The following is a 21252-nucleotide window of genomic DNA, read 5'->3' as shown; positions in this document are numbered from 1 at the left end:
TTTTATATTTAAAGTAATATCGAATTTATGTCGGGATCAAGTCTCAAAAATTCTGAACAGACGTTATATAAATTTGTTACGGAAATATTATAGTAACATGGAATGTCGCAAGAAGATAACTTGGACTTTCTCTTACGATCACAGGAACATATCTTCGAAGAGTATTCTAAATTTGTCCTTACCATTTGTAACGCTAAGAAATAATGGTCTGAGATAGACTAAAGAATATTTTTTTAGTCAGCATTGAATTTTGAGCAAATTTAACCATTGCTGTGCGTTTCTCCGTCCGTCCCAACGATAACTCAAAAACTAATTTATGCTAAAATCCTATTTAAATAGGATAGGATCACTATTATCTCATTTAATTAAAAATTGGATTTCACTATTATCTCAGAATTTATAAAAGCTATGGTATTGAAATTTCGTATAAACAAATATATTAGTAGGGTTAATGTGCTTGATAAAAGCCGTTGAAATTACTTGGTTCCTTCTGGAAGCTGCTACACAAATTTTGCAAAAGAAATATGATAAAATGGCAGCTATATTTATTAAAAGTTGTACATATGTAATAACTACCATACAACTCCAAAACTTATTTTTCTATATCTCAGAAACTATTCAGCGCATAGTTTTGTAAATTTGCAGAAGCAAATATGTCGTTAGGGCTGTTATATTTGATGAAACCCGTGGAAATTTGTCGAATGCTTGTTGTAACTGGACGTACAACCTCATAAGCTGTTTATTCATAACTCAAAAACTACTGAAACTACAAAGCTGAAATTTTATATGGCCATTGTTCTCAGAAAAATCTTTTAAATTGTATAGATTTATACGGTTACTATCATATAAGTATAAAATAGCACTATACATAAAAAGCAATCAATTACCTCTGATATTTAAAATCTACGGGTATCACTGAGTTGACACGGGTAACAATATTACATCTATTCTCGTTTTAATATAAAGTTGTAGTAATTACTGAAATTTTTGTGAGAAAAAATTATGAATTTCTATTTAATTGTTGGAGGGTCGTGGATCAAATACAATATAAGTAATCTAAATTTCCCTTATTAATATTTTGTGCTGATTTAAGAAATTCAATTTCAAGCATGTTATAGAATATTATTATATTGTGCAAGAATCACCATGTTTAAATTTTAAAATTTAAACATGGTATTAATAATTTTTATTAAAAAAAAAAAATTATGCGATACACAAATGTGAATAACAAGAGTATAAAACAACATATTAATGATTAACTTCAAAATTAATTTTTTATATTGTTGCCTGGTTACAATATAAAAAGTATCGCATATGCTTTTATAAAATTTATAATAAAATAACATTTCATTTAAAAAGACAAGCTCCAATATACCCAACTTGAAATTGTGTCTATCTATTTGTTAGACCTGATAGAAATATGTGAAATATTTATGTATTTCAGTCTACACCATTAACATTTAAAATTATGATTACAATAATATTTTTAGCACCAAAAATTCAAAAACAACTAGGATTAACTACATATGTATGTATATAATGTTGCAAGCAATTTTCATAATATTTTGAACATGATCTTGAATCCGACACTTTTAATATCGCGAACTTATACTTGATTTGATGGAAATTTTTAATTTTTTTAAAAGCATAAAAATGTTATACGTTATATTGTTATAAAAGGTATAAAATATCCTTTATTTTCTTGAAAAGATTAAAAAAAAAAAACAATATCAAAATAAAATTAAAAAGTAGAAAAAAAAATTAAAATATATTTAAAATATTTTAAAGAAAATAATCTGAATACCTTATGCATCCTGGAGACATTCCGGAATTCGGAAAAAAATGTTAATACAAGCATATTTTAATGGCATAAATATAATATACGTACTCGTAAAATGTATAATATAACAATGCCTATGTAAATAATTCTTTATCTTTTGAATTTTTTGCTTAAAATAAATATAAATTATTTTCAGTTTTATAAAAAATTTAAAATGGAAGTAAGAAATTAAAAGCAAAAGCTGTAAATTTTTAACCTAACCATATGCACGTATAAATTCAATTCAAATTATACATAAATAAAGTATTAAAATTTGAGATTAAAAGGATATTCTACAAGAAAATTTTAAATGGATTATTAAATGAGAAATAAATGAAAGCTTTAATAAGAAATTCACACCACATGCATTTTAATATTCATACTTACCTTATAAAAATAATACGAGTAATATGTTAAGGTAAGAGAAGATATTGTAAAATTTTTCTAAATTATACGGATTGTTCTTAATTTAATGCCATTTATTTTTTCTTAATGTAAAACAAGAGAAAGTCTGAACCATTAAGAGAATGCAATAACTATCATCAATATTGTAACCATCATTATTAATACCCATACTATATCCACTAATCATACAATTATATTCACAATCACGTTCTTCAAACCGCCCCTGATTTTCTAACTCATAAACATAAGGAAAAAAAAATACATAAAGTTTTTTACATTCATAAGAAAAATTCTTTCGCATCTTTATCTGTGCTATCATTAGAAGAATCTGCATACATTTTTTTTATATTTGCAATAAAAATAATCATAAATATAATTTTTTATATAATCAAGATTCAGGAATTGTATTGCAATGGCAGTGGGGACTAAAACAAAAAAGGAAAAAAAAAAAGAATTTCTTATTATTTTTAGAAGAAAAAGAAAACCAAAAACAATAAAATGACGGAAAAATGTGAAAATCGAAAAATATTTTATATTTTCCTATAATGACACGTAATGTCATCATCTACATTACTATGGAAAATAAAAGGAAGAAAAATATAAATATACTTTAATATACATTTATGTACATATACATAATACAAATTTATATTCTATATATTCCCATACTTACACAGTAAAAAATCATTAAATTCCAAAGGATATTAGAAGAATTTATGCAGTAAGTAAATTCCTTTTGAAAAACAAAAATTAAAAAATATTTTTCTTATTCTTACATATTTTCATGTTATATAATATGTATATATACATGTATGTATATCATGTATGTATATGTGCGTAATATTAAAAGAATGACAATAACAATACTTTGCTCTCAATTCAAGAAATTGAAATTTACAGTGGTATGCAACTTATTGACATTTTACTGAAGTATTCTATGGATTTCGAAAGTTTTAAACTTATTCATTGTGAACAATTAAAGAAGAATAATTAATTATCCCAAATCGAGGTGATTGCTTTTAGTCGTAGTCGTATGTCATAGTCATAGTTGCAAAACCAGCTCAATCGGAGATACCCCCAACTTCTTTTGTGCTCAAAATGGAATAACTTTTCAAAAAACAAATTTATGTTATGCGTTTCTTGTGTTATTAAATTGAAAGAAGTTTCAAAATAAGGAAAAAATTTTGAATTTCATATAATATTTAAGTGAGATCAATGAAATCGCCAGATATCACGTGATATAATATCTTTACTGATATTTGACGGACTCATTAAATTTGGTTTAAGCAATCACCTAATTATGGTATTATTTAAATTTATAAATTCCATACAAAAGTTATAATAATCTAAAAGAATTTTATAGAATTATGATGCTTTTAGTATTACCATATCGCGATATTTTATTTAAAACAAGTTTACTACCTCTGTATCATGGTTTCTTCGGTTTAACAAATATATACGAATGAAAAAGAATAACAGCACTATAATGGTTTTATCATGACATTATTATATTTTCTATGATAGCGCTTAGTGCAGTGTTGACAATAACCACAAGCAGCATACTGACGATTACTAATAAAATATCTAATAATAATTGTGGTGCGATGATAATATTGATGATGATAATAATGACAATCATAATGATAATAATAATGTTGATGATGATATCTTCATTGCTGGTAGCTTAATTCTTAAGGCTGATGATGTTATTGAAATTTTAAATTGTTGTTACTATTGTGTTTCAACTAACTTTTAAAGATAGAACAAAAGGAATAGCACAGAACAACTTTTCAGACAAGAAAACTGATATATGCATATATACATATAATATGTACAATGTAAATATGTATGTATACGTTACAATACTATTATGTATAGGTATTTGCAATATTATATAAATAAATAGAAAAAAAAAATAGTAAAATCATTGAAAAATTGAAATGTAAGAGGAAAAATTTTTTTTTCACTTTTTCTGTCGTGTTCCTTGTCTTGTAACGTTAGGAAATTAATTAAGAAACTTTGTTGAAGTAGTTTCCTTTTTTCATCTTTAAATGCATTTATATACATACATATAATATTATATCATTTATTTTTTAATTATGACTCAATGTCTTGTCTTTAGATTTTTCAAATTTAATTGATTTTTGTTCATTTTTTTTTAATGCGTTAAAATTAATAAGAAAACAACAAGGTTTCAAGTGCGAAATTCAGTTTTATAAAAAAATTTAAATGCACTGATATTAGTCGTTTAAGCAGAATAATCTAAATTTTCTTAACATTTAAATTTTGCCAAGTTCAACACATAATCTGAATTTGAACACATAATCTGTGTTTCTCGACAGGAATTTCAAAAACTGTAAGCTCAGATGTTTCATTTAAATCGGTAATAATTTTGATTATATTACAAAACGAATATTATCGGAAATTTCGGAAATGTTGATACAATCAATTCATTTTGATAAAAAAACAAATTTCAGTAATGTCATTTTCAATGATTATTACAATTTTTTTTTTAAGAATTTTGAACTCTTCAAAACAAGCAAATAATTTTATAGGTACATATATATTTGAAAATTCCATAGAGATTATTTTGTTTTAACAAGGATTTACAAAGATTGTTTCCAATTAAATTTTTTTTTTAACTTATTGGATATGTCTTAATTTGATTTATTTAAAAAGACTTTAAACTTTATAATCGAAAATTTTTTTTTTCACATAAGTTGAAAAAAAAGTACTAAGAGTCTAAGATTTAATTTCAGAAGGCTTGCTTAATATGAATTCATAAATCTTAACTTACTGTTGCAGTACTTCTATAGCGGTTTTAAGATAATTGCAAAAAAATTTTCGATATAAAAATTTAAAGTATAAATATATACATATATATATATATATATATATATATTTTCTTATTAAAAGTATTTTATTTACAATTCTAAAAAAATCCAAGTTGCCAAATTATGATTTCAATAATATGAAACAAATAAACATAAACACATAATTTTCCGGTATCAATTTAATTTATTTAATTTCACTTTCACCTTTTATAGTGTTATATTATATTCTTTGTATGAAATAATTATAAACCCGCAAATGCATCTCAAAGAGCTACAAATCAATGTATAATATTATGTCAAAAGGGTACATAACCATTAAAATATCTTGTATTGTTTATAGAACTATGTGGACTCATATTTTATTACTAGTATTGTTAGAACACAGCACTATAAGTCCTTTCAATTTCAAACAGTGAGTTGTTTTTAACTTTTTATAAAATAAAAAAAAAATTCAAAATCATGCCACAAGAAATTTCAGGACCCTTTGAATTTGAAAAATTTGCATTTAAATCACTTTTAAATATTCACTCTGGAAGAGTTGCAACATTTACAAGCAGTGAATTTTTTTTTCATATAAATTTTCAATCGTTTAGGCAGAAAACATATTTGAAAATTATAGCTATGTCTTTGCTTTTTTTATTTAAGCATAATAATTAGGAATATCCGGTAAATAATTCGATTTTTTTTGAATCTATCAGTGGCTATAGAGGATATTTCTAAAGAGACAAAATTTAATTTTGGGATAAAATGACTATATAAAATTTGTTTCGTAAATATTATAGATTTTCAAACTCCTTTGAGTTTTCATTAATATTATGCTTTTCTTAAAAAACTTTTTTAGTCCTGTTGAGGAAATAATATTTTAGAAAACACTTACAGTGAACATTAAGCTATAATTAAATTCAAAATGAAAATGAAACAATATTTCTTTTTTCTTAACTTTTGTTCAACATTTTAAAAAGTTCTGTAATAATGGTACTTTCCGCTCTGTACAATTTATTTTTAAAAAACTAATTTTCAAACAAAACTTTTTTCTCTTTTATTCTGTTTTGCCACTTTAATAATCAAGTTAATTAAAAATTACCTCCTGTCACTTTTTACATTCCTAAATAAAAAGGATACATCAAACAAAACAAAACGACGAGAAACAAAACGACTAATCAAAAAACGAAAAAAAAAACAAAATGTCATTAAATTTAAAAAATAAAAAAAAATTAAAGGACATCAGCTGCTAAAAAATAATATATCCAAAAAAGGACAATGAAAATAACGATAATAATACAAGGTTTTCCTTTTTCTGTTTTTTCGTTGTGCTATACCAAAATTTAATTATAAGCGCCTATCTGTCATTGTCAAACAAAAATTAAAATACGATGTGAATAACAAAAAAAAACTGAAACGAAAGCAAAAATTGTTTTTTATTTATTTCTTTTTTTTTTGTGTTAAAATTTCGGAGTTTGCTTTGCTTTTTGTCGTTAGATGTAAAAAAATAACATTTAAAAGACACGATAGCAACAAACTTAACTCTCAGAGAAAGCACATTTTAATTGTAAGTACGAATTAATTATTAATAAATTTTCAGCACATGCGAGTAGCTGGAGTAAAAAATTCAAAGTTTCTGGAATAAAAAGATCTATTGGCCCAAAATAATTTTATTTCATTTGTATAAATTTATTTCATTACATATGGAACTTTTAAAATGTTTTTCTATCTCTCTGTCAAAGTTCCGCAATATTGCAGCAATTTTATTTTTCAGACTTGAAAAATTGAATTTTTTGTAACGAATATGTTCACGAAAATTGATAAAATTTCATGAAAAAACCTTTAAATTCGACAAAGTTATGCCCTGAAGTACATAGTTACAATATTTAATATCTTCAACACAACAATAAAAAATATTTTAAATCAGTTCTTTTCTGATTTTGATTCGGTCTTGTTTATTTTATACAACGGAAAAATTGCTATAAACGGGATAGCAAATGCACCTTTTTCAAAATGTCCTTCACCTTTTAATAATAATTTTACAAAATATCAGTTAAACCCATAGAAAATTTTGAAGACAGACCAGACCAAATGAAATCTGATGAAAAGTTTTTTTCTTTGAATTTTCCAAAAAAAAAAAAAAAAACCCAAAAATAATATTCTGAAAAAAATTAAGAAAAAAATATTATTAATAAAATTATTATGGAATATTTTTAAGTTTTGAATACATTTGCATTGAACCAAAATATTTTTCTACTTAGTAAGAAATTTATGATAAAATTTTTGGAATACTTTTTTTCAACAATGTTAAATATTTTTAAAATTTATTTTAATATTTTCGGATATACATACATATGTACATAAACCCACATAATTACTTATATATTAAATGTAGTTGTGGTATAAAACAAAAAAATTTAATTTTGTTGAAAATGCCGACAAAATATTTTTTAATTACTAAAAATGATAAAAATTTCATATTCATTCTGCATAATTTAATTTTTAATAAAGGATTTTATAACATGGAATATTATTATGTCATAACTGCTTCATAAGATCATTTGTTTATTTGCTATAATAAATTTTATATTATTCTTATTTAAAAAACTATAAAAATTTTGGGTGAAAACTTATTTTGGGTTGCAAACTTTAAAATTGGGATAATGAAATTTTCAATTTCACTCAATTTTTTCTAGAAATGATTGGTATGTATCTAGTGAAACAAAAATTTTTTAAAAATTTTATAGAACAGTCAAATTTCCCAAAATTAATGTTTTACTAAAATTTATTAAATAATTAAAAAAATTCACCAAGAAATGTTGAGCATTATAATAAGCATAGTTAAAAATGACCTGAATACAAATTTTGAAACTGTAGGCTTTTATTGTAACTTAAGTTGAAAAAAGTTGTAAATATATTTGTGTGCATATTTTTTACATAATATGCACGTGTGTTCATATAAAGTTATCGCTAAAGGTTATCACAGAGAAAAAATTAACTTATAAATAGAAATAATTGATCTGAACGAATAATTTCATTAAAAATTATTTATAGAGATTTTTTTTTTCAAATTTTCAGAAGAAAAATATATATTATATTTATATAAATGTGTAACAATAAAATAATAATATTGTGACCGTTCTTTCCCTTCTGTTCTTATTTTTAAGCCATCAAGTTATTAAATTCAATTTTGTCTTTTTTTTTTTTGTTCGCTTATCTTATTAAAAAATTCAAATTTTCTTTATGCACATTTACTTATTATTTTTCTTTTTTTATTTTTTCACTTTTATTGTTACTCAATGAACATAAATATAGGGGCGAGAGAGGTAGAAAGTAATTTCCTAAGAAAAAATAAACCCTATTTTACCAGTTTTTCTTATGGAAAATAACAGAATTTTATAAAATTTATTATTGTTATAACATTTATCCATTATTTACCCGATCCTTAAAATATACATTTTTATTATTGTTCTTTCTGCCTTTTATTATACATAAATCGTTTCCGGAATATCCTTTAATAAAAAAAATAAATTTTTTAGGATTGAAAAGGCACAATACGCAAAAAAAAAACTTTATACAACAAGCAAAACCATAATAAACCAATAAAAATCATATTTTAAGTAATATTGGGGTTTTCTACTCGTCAGCTATACCCACTCTATAAATTTAAAATCCTTCCTCTAATGAATATTCCTCAATATTAAAAATAAATAATATTATATAGAAAAAAAAAATTCGCTTCTGGGACAATTTGATAAACTGATGATTAAAAAAAAAAGAGAGAATAAATATAAATTTAAAATTTTTTCAATTTACCACCGGAAACACTTTAACAAAACTCTTGATATAACGCCATAACATATATTATATATAGAAATATAATATTATAGCACAGCAATACTGATAATAATAATTGATATGGACTATTCTATGTATACGAATATGTGTGTAGTTGCGTCATAATGCCTATATAACAAAATATGTGACGAGTTTTAATCAATAAAAGGAACTATGCATGTGAAAAAAAGATAAATAAAGCGAATACAAGTATAAATTAATTCAATGTTCCTTTTTTGTTTGCTAGCAGTTCTTTATACATAATGTAGTTCTACTAGAAATAATATTATCGTACATTACATAGACTATGTCAGTATGATAAAGGATAATACAAACATAAATATTATTATTCGCTTAAAGTGCTCTTTGAATAATAAAGGCTTATATTTGTGTTGATTTTTACGCAGTTCTATATTATTATGCAACTTGTATTTATATAAAAATTTTAAATTTTTTAGAAAAATTAAAAATATTAATGAAGATTAAAATGTTGTTAATTTCAGTCGACCGACTAATTCAATTAATAATTTTTAGGGAAAAATTTCAATTTTGTCTTTTTCAAGTTCTTGAATTGCCATTAAAAGAATTCGCCACGAAGTATTTGAGGGTTCACAAATTATTAAAGGGTCAACTTCGTTACGCAGTTATGTCACTCTTTTCAATCATAAAAAAATTATAGCTTTAGATTGCCAAAATATTAACTTGAGGGTTTTTTTAAGAATTTTAAAAATTTTGACAATTATTTGTAATAAAAATATAAAAACATATTTAAACTTGCCTTTTTACGAGATAAAACTTGAAATTTATAAAAGTCCTATGCAAAGGAAAATAATTGCAATAAATTTTGTATTTTTCTCTTCGACTGAATATTGTGAAATTTAATTTAATAAAATGTGTTTTTAAAGGATTTTGTAAACATTTATTTTGCCTGCACTTTAGATTGCTTGTACTTAAATAAGGAAAGGAAAACCATTACAAAAATCATAAGTAAAGAAAAAAATCATTTTATCCGCTTTACATAATTTATTTCAAGAAAAAAGAAAAAAATGAAAAAGAAAAATCGTTATTCATAAGAAAGGATTTGAGATTTTTTCTCTTTATTTTTTCTTTTGTTCCTTTTTTTCTAAATTTATCATACATTTATTGTTTTGTTTCCTTCTACACTCTCGCCTAAAAAATTCAATCAATCCTTTTTTTTTCTTTAGCTCTGATATCAAATCACCTTTTCAAATTTCAAATCTTCCGGAAAATGATTTAATAAAATGAAAAAATATTCAAAAGAAAAAATCATAAAAATGATAAACAATCATACACAACACACATCCGCAACACTTTAATAATATGTTCACACACACACCTACGTAAATCTTCGTATGCAAATATTGTGAATGGATAAAAAAAATTGAATATTACAAAAAAAAAAAATCAAAAAAGGAAGAATTTTTCATATTTAGTTAAAAATGAACTCTCACCCTCTTATTCCATTCTCTTTAACTTCAAAGATACTGTAAAAATTTATTGAAAGATTCTGTCAAAAAGAAGAACAATTTTGTTTCAAACCTTTTTTTTTAGTTTTTGTTTTTGTTTTTGGTTCTTGGATTGTAGGCAAAATTGAAATTGCTTTATACTTTTTTTCTCACAAAATTTATTTTTGACTAACATATTGCAAAAACAATTTAAACAAAAAACAGAGCACAAAAAGGCTACAACAAGGACACAAATTTTTGTGGTATATAAGAAAAAGAAAACTACAAAAAAAATCAAATTTCTCCCCCACAAAAGTGATTATCATTACCCATTGAACTGAAGAAATCAAGAAAAATGGTTAAAGGTTACGTACTGTATTTAATAAAAAATATAAATTAAATTAAAATAAAATTAAAATGATATAAAAAATATTTAATATTTTATTGGTGTGAAGTTGTTCTTGCCGCGCTATTATTTAAATTTTTAAATTGGGTAGCTTAAAAGCAACAATGGCATGCGTAAAAAGCAAACTATTTCATTTGTGTTAATTTAAAGCTATATTTATAGGTACATAATCTACACATATAATATCATACATGTTTGAGCCTAAATGACAGAATCCAAAGAAACCGAAACTTAGAAGCAGAAGTGTTCCTCATCTTTGCTCCTCTCTCATCTCCTAAAAATTAATGAACAAATTTAACTCAATTCAAGTTAGATAAAAAAATCTCCAGCTGAGTTCGAAGTAAGCTATTTGATCGAAGATTATGACGTAATTAATTAAGATTTCTGGAAATATATTTCAGCTCATTTACTATTGCCTTTAAATGTAATCTTATTTACAATTTTAAATAGCCATAATTTTTCATAGTAATTTTGCTCTATTAAAAAAAAACTGACCATTATAGTGCTTTTTTATAGGAAACATATTTGTATTTTAAAAGTAGTTCCATTTTAGAGTTAATATTTTAGATATCTAAGAGTTCTCTAAAAATAATGTTGAATTTCAATCATTAAAAGTAACAATGCAATTATGACTCGTCAAATTAAAAATTATGGTAAACCCATTGAGGCTTAAATCTCATTTTCGCTATGAATTCAATTCTTTTTAAATATTATTCTTCGTACTCTAGAAAAGGATGCGAAAGGAAAATGCATTAATCCGTTTTTTGGAAAAATACTGTAAAAATGACCGATTTAAAGGGTTCCGTTTTTGAATTATTTTTATTTATCTAATTTGGAATAAAGTTTCGAAAAAGAAAACGAAAATTTTATACGTTTGTTTTTATTTCGAAGTCCTCCCTTGTTTTTTTTTTTAAAAAAAGATGGTCACTGCTTAAAAAAAGAAAAGGAAATTGTATTATATAAATTAAAATGGCAAATTGACAAGGAAAACATGCCACAAATTCAATAGAACAGTGTTATTACAATTAAGATGCCATATTACTTATGTATAATAATTATATGTATGTATTTCAGTGCTTCTTAAGAGAAAAAATATCCTTGAATCAAAAAAGCGTACTTATCAAATACAAGAGAAGTAATATTAGAAAATAAATAAATAAATCCGATTAAAATTTATAGACTCTTTTCTTCCCTTCAAGACAAAAAAGAAAGTAAAAAATTGTTTTACATCTTTACCATATGGAATTTATAATTAATAAATAGAAAATTTGTATATAATAGCAATGAGATCCCCTTTAAAAAAAGCAAAAAAAAAGCAAAAAAAAAATAAGAAGTTTATAGATTTTATATTCATTATTGCTAGAGGACTACACTGAGGAAAAAATGACAAAAAAAAAATTATGAAAAAAGAAAAAAAAAATGATCTTAATCTTTGCACTGACAAGTCATGATGAGTGCGGATGTACATAAGTAGATTTCTTATATCTAATAATCTAATAAAATTTCATTTTAAGGATAATTAAAAAAGTTAATTAAATGAGAAATTTAATTATTAATGCTCACAACAAAAATGATAAAAAAATAAAATTAAGTATTTTTTAAAGAAGATTATATTAAGTTTCCTTTTAAAAAAATGTTGATGCAGTTAAAATTTAGTTGACGGCTAATTAAAGAGGCAACTTAAAGTTCACTACCATGAAAATGTTTATAAATATGTTTGCGAGTGTTACGATGAAAAACTATTTTAGATGAAATCGAATTTCAAAATTTGTTGTCGCACGTAATTATTTGTGGCGGAATTTCGTTTAAATAAGTTGTCAAAACTTTAAGGCATAAGAGAGGATGAAAATTTTAATAGTAACGTATATGGTAATATATTTTTCATGAGAATTATTTAAACTTTTCATTTACCGTTTACTCTTTCGAAAATGTAGAAATTTTATGAATGGATAAATTCATGAACGGTTTTAAATTAATAGGAATATTTTACCTAATTAATTTTTCTGAAAGGTATAGGTTGATTTTTAGTTCAAATATTTGTATTTTGAATTCATTTGCGACATTATACGTCGCCAAAACAAATATATATATATTTGTTGAAATTTTTTTAATAAAAAGTCTCGATATTCAAGGACAACATTTGAAATAATTCAAAAAATAACAAAAAACCCTTACAATTACATACCTATATATATAAGCATATTTGTACAAAATCTACGAAATGTTAATCTTTTATTTACAATATGTTAGAAAGTAAAGAAAAATTATACAAAATTATTACTAGTCACAAGTACTTAATTTATAAAATTTAAATTAATGGTGTCGTGCTCATAAAATGATATGGCGTGATTTCAAAATGTGTAATTATGTATAGTTATTGTAAATTCAATTCAATGCGAAATTCTTATTAATTTATACGATCACATATGTATATTCATTAAAATGTAAAGTTTGTAAATAACTTATTTGTATTTATGTGTATACAAATAATATTATATTAAAAAATATTATTTATTGCTTTGTAACCAATCACTATAAACCGCCTTCTTGACACAAAAATAACAGCTTTTATTTGCATATGCGGCATATTATGTTTATATACACACACAAAAAACGTACATATTATGTATTTATATTTCTATCACGAAACTTTATAATTCTCAATGTGGGAAAGGAATTATACTGAGAGTAATAATTATTAAATTTACTTATGAAATATTGTACTCTCACATACTATATGTATGTTATTGCTATTATATCTTTAGTATGTATTTAAATACAATTTTGTTCATTATTATTATTTAATACTTATTTGAAAATAATTTAAACTATATATATTTATTTGCAACCTCAGTATTTAAGAGCAATAAAAATAACAAAATGAATTGAAATATTTACAAATACACATATTTCTATACACATACGAGTACCTATAGTATATACACGTACTTGTTTAATTAAATATTTGATTTGTAAAGATATTCACAAAGATGTGTATTTATATGCACATACCGGATGAGTTATTGAAATAAAATGACTTAAAAAATTTTTAAGTATATACAAAAGGTTTACTAGAACAAGAACAAGATTTTCCTAACCTAACTTTTTGCACTTGTAATTACAAGAACTCTAGAATTTTATTTATTTATTTGTTTCTTAAATGTCAAGTAACCAAAAGCTCATACAAGGTGTTGTAATTTTAATATGTCTTAAGATACAATTTACAGTTACACATACCAAAAATTTGTGTACACCATTTCACTTAGATATCTTAATTCTAGACTCAAATCGTTAAAATGCTTTATATTTATAATTGGTTTTCAATTAGCTAGGACTCAAATCTTTTTCATGAAATCAAGATGTTCTAATTCACATTTTAATACTAAATTGCTGCCAAACACCTTAATATGTGTATACACAAAAAGATGCCACACATTCAAATATAACATTAATACTAAAACGCTTTCTCCATAATTTCAGTCATCTTACTGTTATTCAACTCTATCCGGATTCTAGAATATGTTTAAATTTTATTTTGTAATTTTATTAAATTCTAAATTAGTAAACTTAACTAGTTTCAGCTAAATGGAATTTCATTTCACGGTTCTTAAATTAGATTCTTTAGTAAATAATTTCGTTTAAATATCAAAACTTAATCCGGCAATTAATAATTCTGAATAAAATTTTTGTATAAGACAACCTGTATTTTGTTATGTAATAAGATGAAACTTTAATATGTATTTCAAAATTATTAGGGTGACATTTTATATAAGATTTTCGTAATTATTATTGATATAATTATATTCAAAACATTTACACTAAGACAAAATTGGAATAATTGAAATATTATTCCGAAATTATTTTAAATTTTAAATTTATGTAATTGATAAGTAATTTTAATATTAATTTAATCTATAGATATTTATCTTCAGGAGAATTTCTATCCACTATACTTGGATATTATAAAGTATTCAATAGAATCCAGTAAAATTAGTATATCCTGTAAAATTAATGTAGAGGTTTGTGAACAGACGCACAGAGAAGTCAAGCTGGTTAGTATTTTTAGTGACCCCATTGCATACAATAAAAGAATCTATGTGATCACACAAAATTTCGTATATCGAGTTTTCGGTGGAAAACACTCCTGCATAGTGAGGAAGTATAAATAAAGTTTTGTTTAGAGAGATGTCGGTTTTTAGTTCTGTCATTCCGTCAGTCTACATATACACAGTTGTATCTCAAAATCCGTTATACCGATTTTGACGAAATTTTATATGAGAGTATATTTTGACTATAGAACGTATTGATCAACTTTTGTGATATGTCAGGCCCTGAGAAATGGACTTTTTTACTGACCAGTTTTACATTTTTGACCATTCTGTAAAAAATATTCAACAGATTAACCCAAAATTTTATATATAAGATTCGACGGACAGTACGAGAAACCACCTTTAGGAAAAATCAAGTGCAAATAGACTTTATTACGAACCAAATTTATCTTTTTTGCGTATATTTTTATAGTTAATTAATTTCCTTGAAACTTAATGTTGTATGAGTACGGGGTGTTAAAACAATGAAGTTATGAAATTTTTGAAAATATCAGAGCTCGGGCTTTCATATTTACTATATGAAAATCAAATTCTCATTATTTTCTAATGAATGTTTTACTTTTCCAATAAGATTACTCATTTTTTTAAATGTGAAATTCAAAACCAAAGTGAAAAAACCAAAGTGAATAAACTTATGCATTTTCGGAAAAGAACGAGATACGCAATACCAAATAATTTTTCCTACTCGAAAATTACATTATACAAGTATATAATAGTAACTATTACTTTCTTCTCACTTTCGGAGTAAAACAGCGAGATAGACGATTAGGCCCTTAATATTTGAGTTCAGATTTTTTCTTAAATTTTAAAATGTGTCAAAAAACGTAACACATTGCTGTACTAAAAAATTCACATAATGATATGTTAGTTATTAAACCAAGTTATTTTTATTAAAGTTTTTCAGGATTAATTTTTAATTGATATTAAAAGAATTTTAAATACTTTAATTATAATTTTAATATAATTAAATTATCTAATACAAACACATATATTTAGTTAACTAGCCATTTAAAATTTATTTATTTTTAATTGTTTTTTCTAGGTAAGTGTACAACAAATTTGTTAAATTTTACCCTTGTTAAACCAATCTGATTGGAATTTTTTAAAGGTAAAACTACTTGAAATTTTAAACCACAAAAATTTTTTTTTTTTGTTATAAATATTTAATACATTATTACAGATTACATAAATATCCTTTTAACTCATTTAAAGTTTTTTAATTTTAATCGGAATATTTCAATTTTATAAAGTTTTAGGTTTTTGGTTGCTATATATATTGATTTTAAATTTAAAAATTTACGAGTTTTATGATTCTTGGAGAGTTTCTCATATATTTTATATCGCAGTAAAGAATTTGAAGAGTTCCTGATATACTAAAAAGAAACTGAATAAATTAAAGAGCAATTTAAATTGTAGAAGAATTATTGAACTCAGAATTTGTTGTATTTGTTATATCCCATGTTTGAATCACAGTATTTATGCTCACATATGAAAAAATTGTATATTAAGCTTAGTGAATTACATGAAGTTTTCAATTAAAGACTACATGAATGAATTGAATAAATGTAAAGACTACATCAATGAATTGAATTATCGCTTCTCCAGAAAACGCATATATTCAATCTTTAATATTCAGTTCTGTCCGTTTAGTTACAAGCCAATCTCAATTATCACAATTATTTTACATCTTTAAAATGTTTATTTACATTTTCATACAAACACAATTTAAAACTATAATAATATTATATACAATATTGCGATTCCCTTATTAATTATCATATTTAAATTAATATTCCAAAATTAAAAATTAAGGAAAATTCTATTTTGATATTTCCGTATTCAATTTTAATTTTGATTTTATATTCAAATTTTGATACGAAAAACAAAAGAATTTTATCACTTATCATAATTGTATTTTTTGACATGATTCTATTGTGAATAATTTTAAATGTTCATAAATTTCCATTCAAATTCGATAAGAACTTTCTTGTACAACAAATAATTTATTAAATTCAAAATCAAATTAGAAAATGAAATTAATTCCTTTTTTTTTCTTTGTTTTTGTTGTTAAAACATTTTCGTCCTTTTCACTTTTTAAACTTTTTTTTACAATTGTTATATACACATTTCAATTTCCAATTGAATAAATTAATGAGAATTAAATTCCTGGTTTTGAATACAATTATATCAAGATTTCTAAAATTAACATAAAAAGAGGGTAAATATAAAATAATGAAATTAATAGAGCTCCAATTTCTCAAGTAGTTTTTTATTTAATTTTTCGTTTTTTTTATGTTGGAAACCTTAAGAAAAACCATTACTTTATTGTATACAAGTTTGAAAAAATCCTCTAAGGGAATACAAGAGGTTTAAGTTACTTACTGTACTCTAAAGAGAATATTCAAGAAGATTTTCGTATTTACTATAGTGATAATTGAATTAAGAAATAAAATTAATATTTATTTTGCCATTTATTTACTATTATATAAAACTAAAATTTTGTGTTTTTTACATACTCCTTCCTGCTTTCAAGACATGATAAAAGTGCTAAACAATGTAGAAAATTTTATAACTGCAGGAGTTTTTAAGTTTTCAACACATTACGATTGAGTGCAAAACAATATGTTATACTCTTTCTTATTGTAACTTAAGAAACTTAAAAAAACAACTGAAATAACCGAAAAATTTTGATAATTTCCTAGTATTTAAAGTATATTAAGTATAATTTAAAAATTGAACAGGGAACATTGAAAAAATTTGGTAATTCGTAAACAATCTTTCAAAATTACTCAAAATTTTATTTTAACCTACCACATTTTCATTTTGATTCAATCTGCTTTTTTTTTTAATATGAACTCATCTCTTGTACACCTTCTGATCTAATTCAATGATATAACCATAAACTTTCATGTTTACATACACATCTGCATTCAATAAAAAGGACATCATTTAATTACGAAAAGGACAGAATCATAAAAACAAAAGAATCTTTTACGCAACAATATGTGTTCTGTTCCATAACAATATAATGATACCATAAAATAAAAGAAAGGATTCATCTTCACTTTGTGTTTTTTTTTTCTTCATTTTCTTTTTGATTTTCCCTCTTTTCTTTGATATCATATCGTCACATCTATTGATAATATTATTTAAAATCATTACCAGAAAGTCCAGTAAATGTAGTGCAGATATTAGAGAGAGAGCTCTACATCTAAAAATAAATATAACAAAAGAAAAAAAAATTTTCATTTTCTTCATCCTTTTAATACTTATCTCACTTCAGAAAAAAAAAAAGAAGAATAAAAAAGACCAGAATATTTTCTTCTTTGCTTTAAATTGAATTTATATACATATGTAATATTTATATGTACACTTATGTATACATGTTTAATTTATATAAATATGGACTTTCGTATAGTAACGGACATACTTTGCACTAATCATATAAGAAAAGGATATTTTAATTGAAAATGCTACGGGTCACTTATTAATTCACAAGGAAAAAAGAAATATCCTTTTGGTCCTTACAACTTATAGTCTTATTAAACTTTATGTATGTATATGATTGTACGTCCGTTATATACACATGTATACGTGCGTATGTGTACATACATATATACATTTTAAATATCCTTAAAATTGTCTAAAACAATAAAATATTCATGTATTTCTGAACTCTTTCATATTATATTCCTTATCATTATGAACTTAACTTGAGTAAACGTTACATGTTTTAGATAGAAATCAGTTACAATTACTCAACGATAAATGGAAATCAATCATTTCTTTTTTGTTTTTCCGAAAGTCATCATTTATGTTTGGTTTTTACTTATGTAAGCGTTATGAATTCTAAAATTATGCTTGTCATTTCATGTCTTTCTTAATAATACATACTTATTAAGTAAAAATTTTAAACTCAAAATATTTGGCAGATTTTTGATAGTTTAAGATTTTTATTTTTCATAGTTGGCATGGAATTTTTATCAATAATTTATAATTAATTGCTTCTTTTTCGACTATAAATTTTGCCGTCGACTATAATTTAAATTTAATTTATTACTCATGGATAATATTATATATAGGGTGATTACAGCGGCATTTTATAGATAAGTAACACAAGTATATGCCAGTTACATCACCTTCAAACAAAAGGTAGTTCGTAATCCCAGAGAGGTGTAACGTAAGCGTTTTTGTAATAAACTGTGAAAATAATAAATAAGTTACCCTCTTGTCTTATTTTTATTAATTTAAGGTCAAGTTTCTATTTTTCTAAATAAATTTTCTTTGAAGGAACATGTAAAATTCACGCTAATATCGAAAGGCAACGGAATGGTAAAAGCTCTAGCAAACATTCAATTTTCAGCTCTACAGTTACAGTTTGATTGCAATTTTAAACAACTAAACTATTTTAAATTACTAAATTGCAATCAGTTTATAAAAAATTATAAACTGTTTGATTGCTCAATTTCATGCGGGACACAAATAAGTTGAAAACTAAAAATTGCATATCTACTAGAGTCCTTATAATAAAATTTTTTTTATTAACTATTATTTATTTTTTTTTAATTTTTCTAGTATATATATAAAATTTTCCAAAAATTCATTGATATTATTGATGAAATTGTTATAGCAGTTTTCCTAAAACTAATTACCAATCGAATAATTTCATGAAAAATATATACATATGTACATACTCGTAAGTAGGTATTTCATTTTGTAATAAAATTTCAATTCTCATTACTAAAAAATTTCTGAAAATTTAAATCATGTCCATTAACTTAAAATGGATATAAGAATGTAAAGTACTTTAGTCTTCTTATAAATCTTTAAAACTAATACGATATAATACAATCTTGTAACCTAAGCATTGTACTATAACATAATAAGTAGTATAGACATGTCCAAAACAAAAGAATATTGGAACTTAAATATTGAAATACAAAATAATTATTATATACTTATATATATAGGAACCTGTGTTCAAAATATCTACGAACTATAATATGTGCATTAAAATCCAGACTCTTATGATTTATAGCAATAATGTTATAAATTGCACGTACACTTATACATTCTAAATGTGAATAATCTAGTTACTTAATGCCAAAACACATACTCAATAAGAAATACGTAACAATTTGACCATAAGATTTCAGTTTTTCATTTGTTTTTTATTATTTTATCTTTTTTTCGTAACTATCGTACATATACGACCACTATTAGATTTAAAATGTTAGTAGACCATGAAAATACATTGGTATATGCTGTGTTAACAAATGGTATTTTTCTGTTCTTTTCTATTCCTTACTCTAAAAATAATAATAATAAGAAATTTTCTTGATATATGTATGTTTTAAGTGTAGAAATGTAGATATGTATTGTACACACAAGCGAACATATATATACATATGTCATAAATAGTGTAGCAATTTATATTTTACTGTTTTGTTTCCTGTTAAAGAATGTTTTACATACACTATTTTACTTGTTATTTTTTTTTTATATATGAAAAGCCAAGATGTATAGTGAATAAAAAGTAGCAAGCACTATCAGTAATCTTTTAAAAGATTATCATGATAATGATTATTGTTATATTGATGACTGTAATAGTTAAAATGATAATGATGATGAAAATGATTATAATGTTAATGATTGATGTAATCAAATGTGAAGCATATGCACATGTACATTAAATATTTGCAATAAAGTTAACGAACCAAAACCAAATGTTGCTAACCATCATCATGATGCCTTATTATTTACTAAAACAAAAAATTGTATATCTATACGTCGACATTAATTTACAAAAAAAAGAAATAGTAATCTTCTGCTTTTCATATGAGTAAATTTTTGTACTCCTTACTTATGATAAATCATTGGAAACTTAAAGTAGTTATAAAGGTAGAATTTTACTGCCACAATCTAGTTGTTTAAATTTATTTAAAACAAACACAGAAATTTTTGTGTTTTGAATGTTTTTTTGTTTCCTGTGTTTTAACTTATTAGAATAATATATCATTGGAAATATTTTTGTTAGAAAATTATTACAAAATATGAGTTGGTTGAATTGAGTAGATAATTAAATTGTTAATTATTATAAATTGAAATTCATTTGAAGAGGTCTGAATTTTTCAAAAGAAATTTAAAGAACAAATTTTTTTCACAGAAATTTTACAGACCCAGATCAATAAAAATTTTTATGTATTTTTTTTTTTTTGTATATAATGCAACTCACTTGTAAATTATATTAAAATTCGATGATTACTTATAAAATGCATTCCAGTTAAATTGGGCATTCGATATTTTTCTAATTATATGGATTATAAAAATTTTAACACATTATTTTCAACGTCGGTTTATGTAATATTAAAACTGCTAAAATAAAAAAAATTGC

At 23.5% G+C, this 21252-nt stretch overlaps 1 long non-coding RNA gene across 1 annotated transcript in view; it reads left to right on the top strand.

The window, feature by feature from the left end:
* LOC129608947 (uncharacterized) overlaps window positions 1-15925 on the top strand; it is a 151104-nt gene extending 135179 nt beyond the window's left edge. The window contains exon 4 of the long non-coding RNA XR_008696924.1: window positions 15901-15925. This is a non-coding gene — a long non-coding RNA (uncharacterized LOC129608947). The remainder of the gene's footprint in view (window positions 1-15900) is intronic.
* The last annotated feature ends 5327 nt before the right edge of the window (window positions 15926-21252 follow it).

The sequence above is a fragment of the Condylostylus longicornis genome, unplaced genomic scaffold (assembly GCF_029603195.1).
Source record: "Condylostylus longicornis isolate FDR11 unplaced genomic scaffold, ASM2960319v2 ptg000004l, whole genome shotgun sequence".
NCBI classification, from domain to species: Eukaryota; Metazoa; Arthropoda; class Insecta; order Diptera; family Dolichopodidae; genus Condylostylus; species Condylostylus longicornis.
Note: the sequence above shows the minus strand (reverse complement) of the source record. Positions and strands in the feature narration are given on the sequence as shown.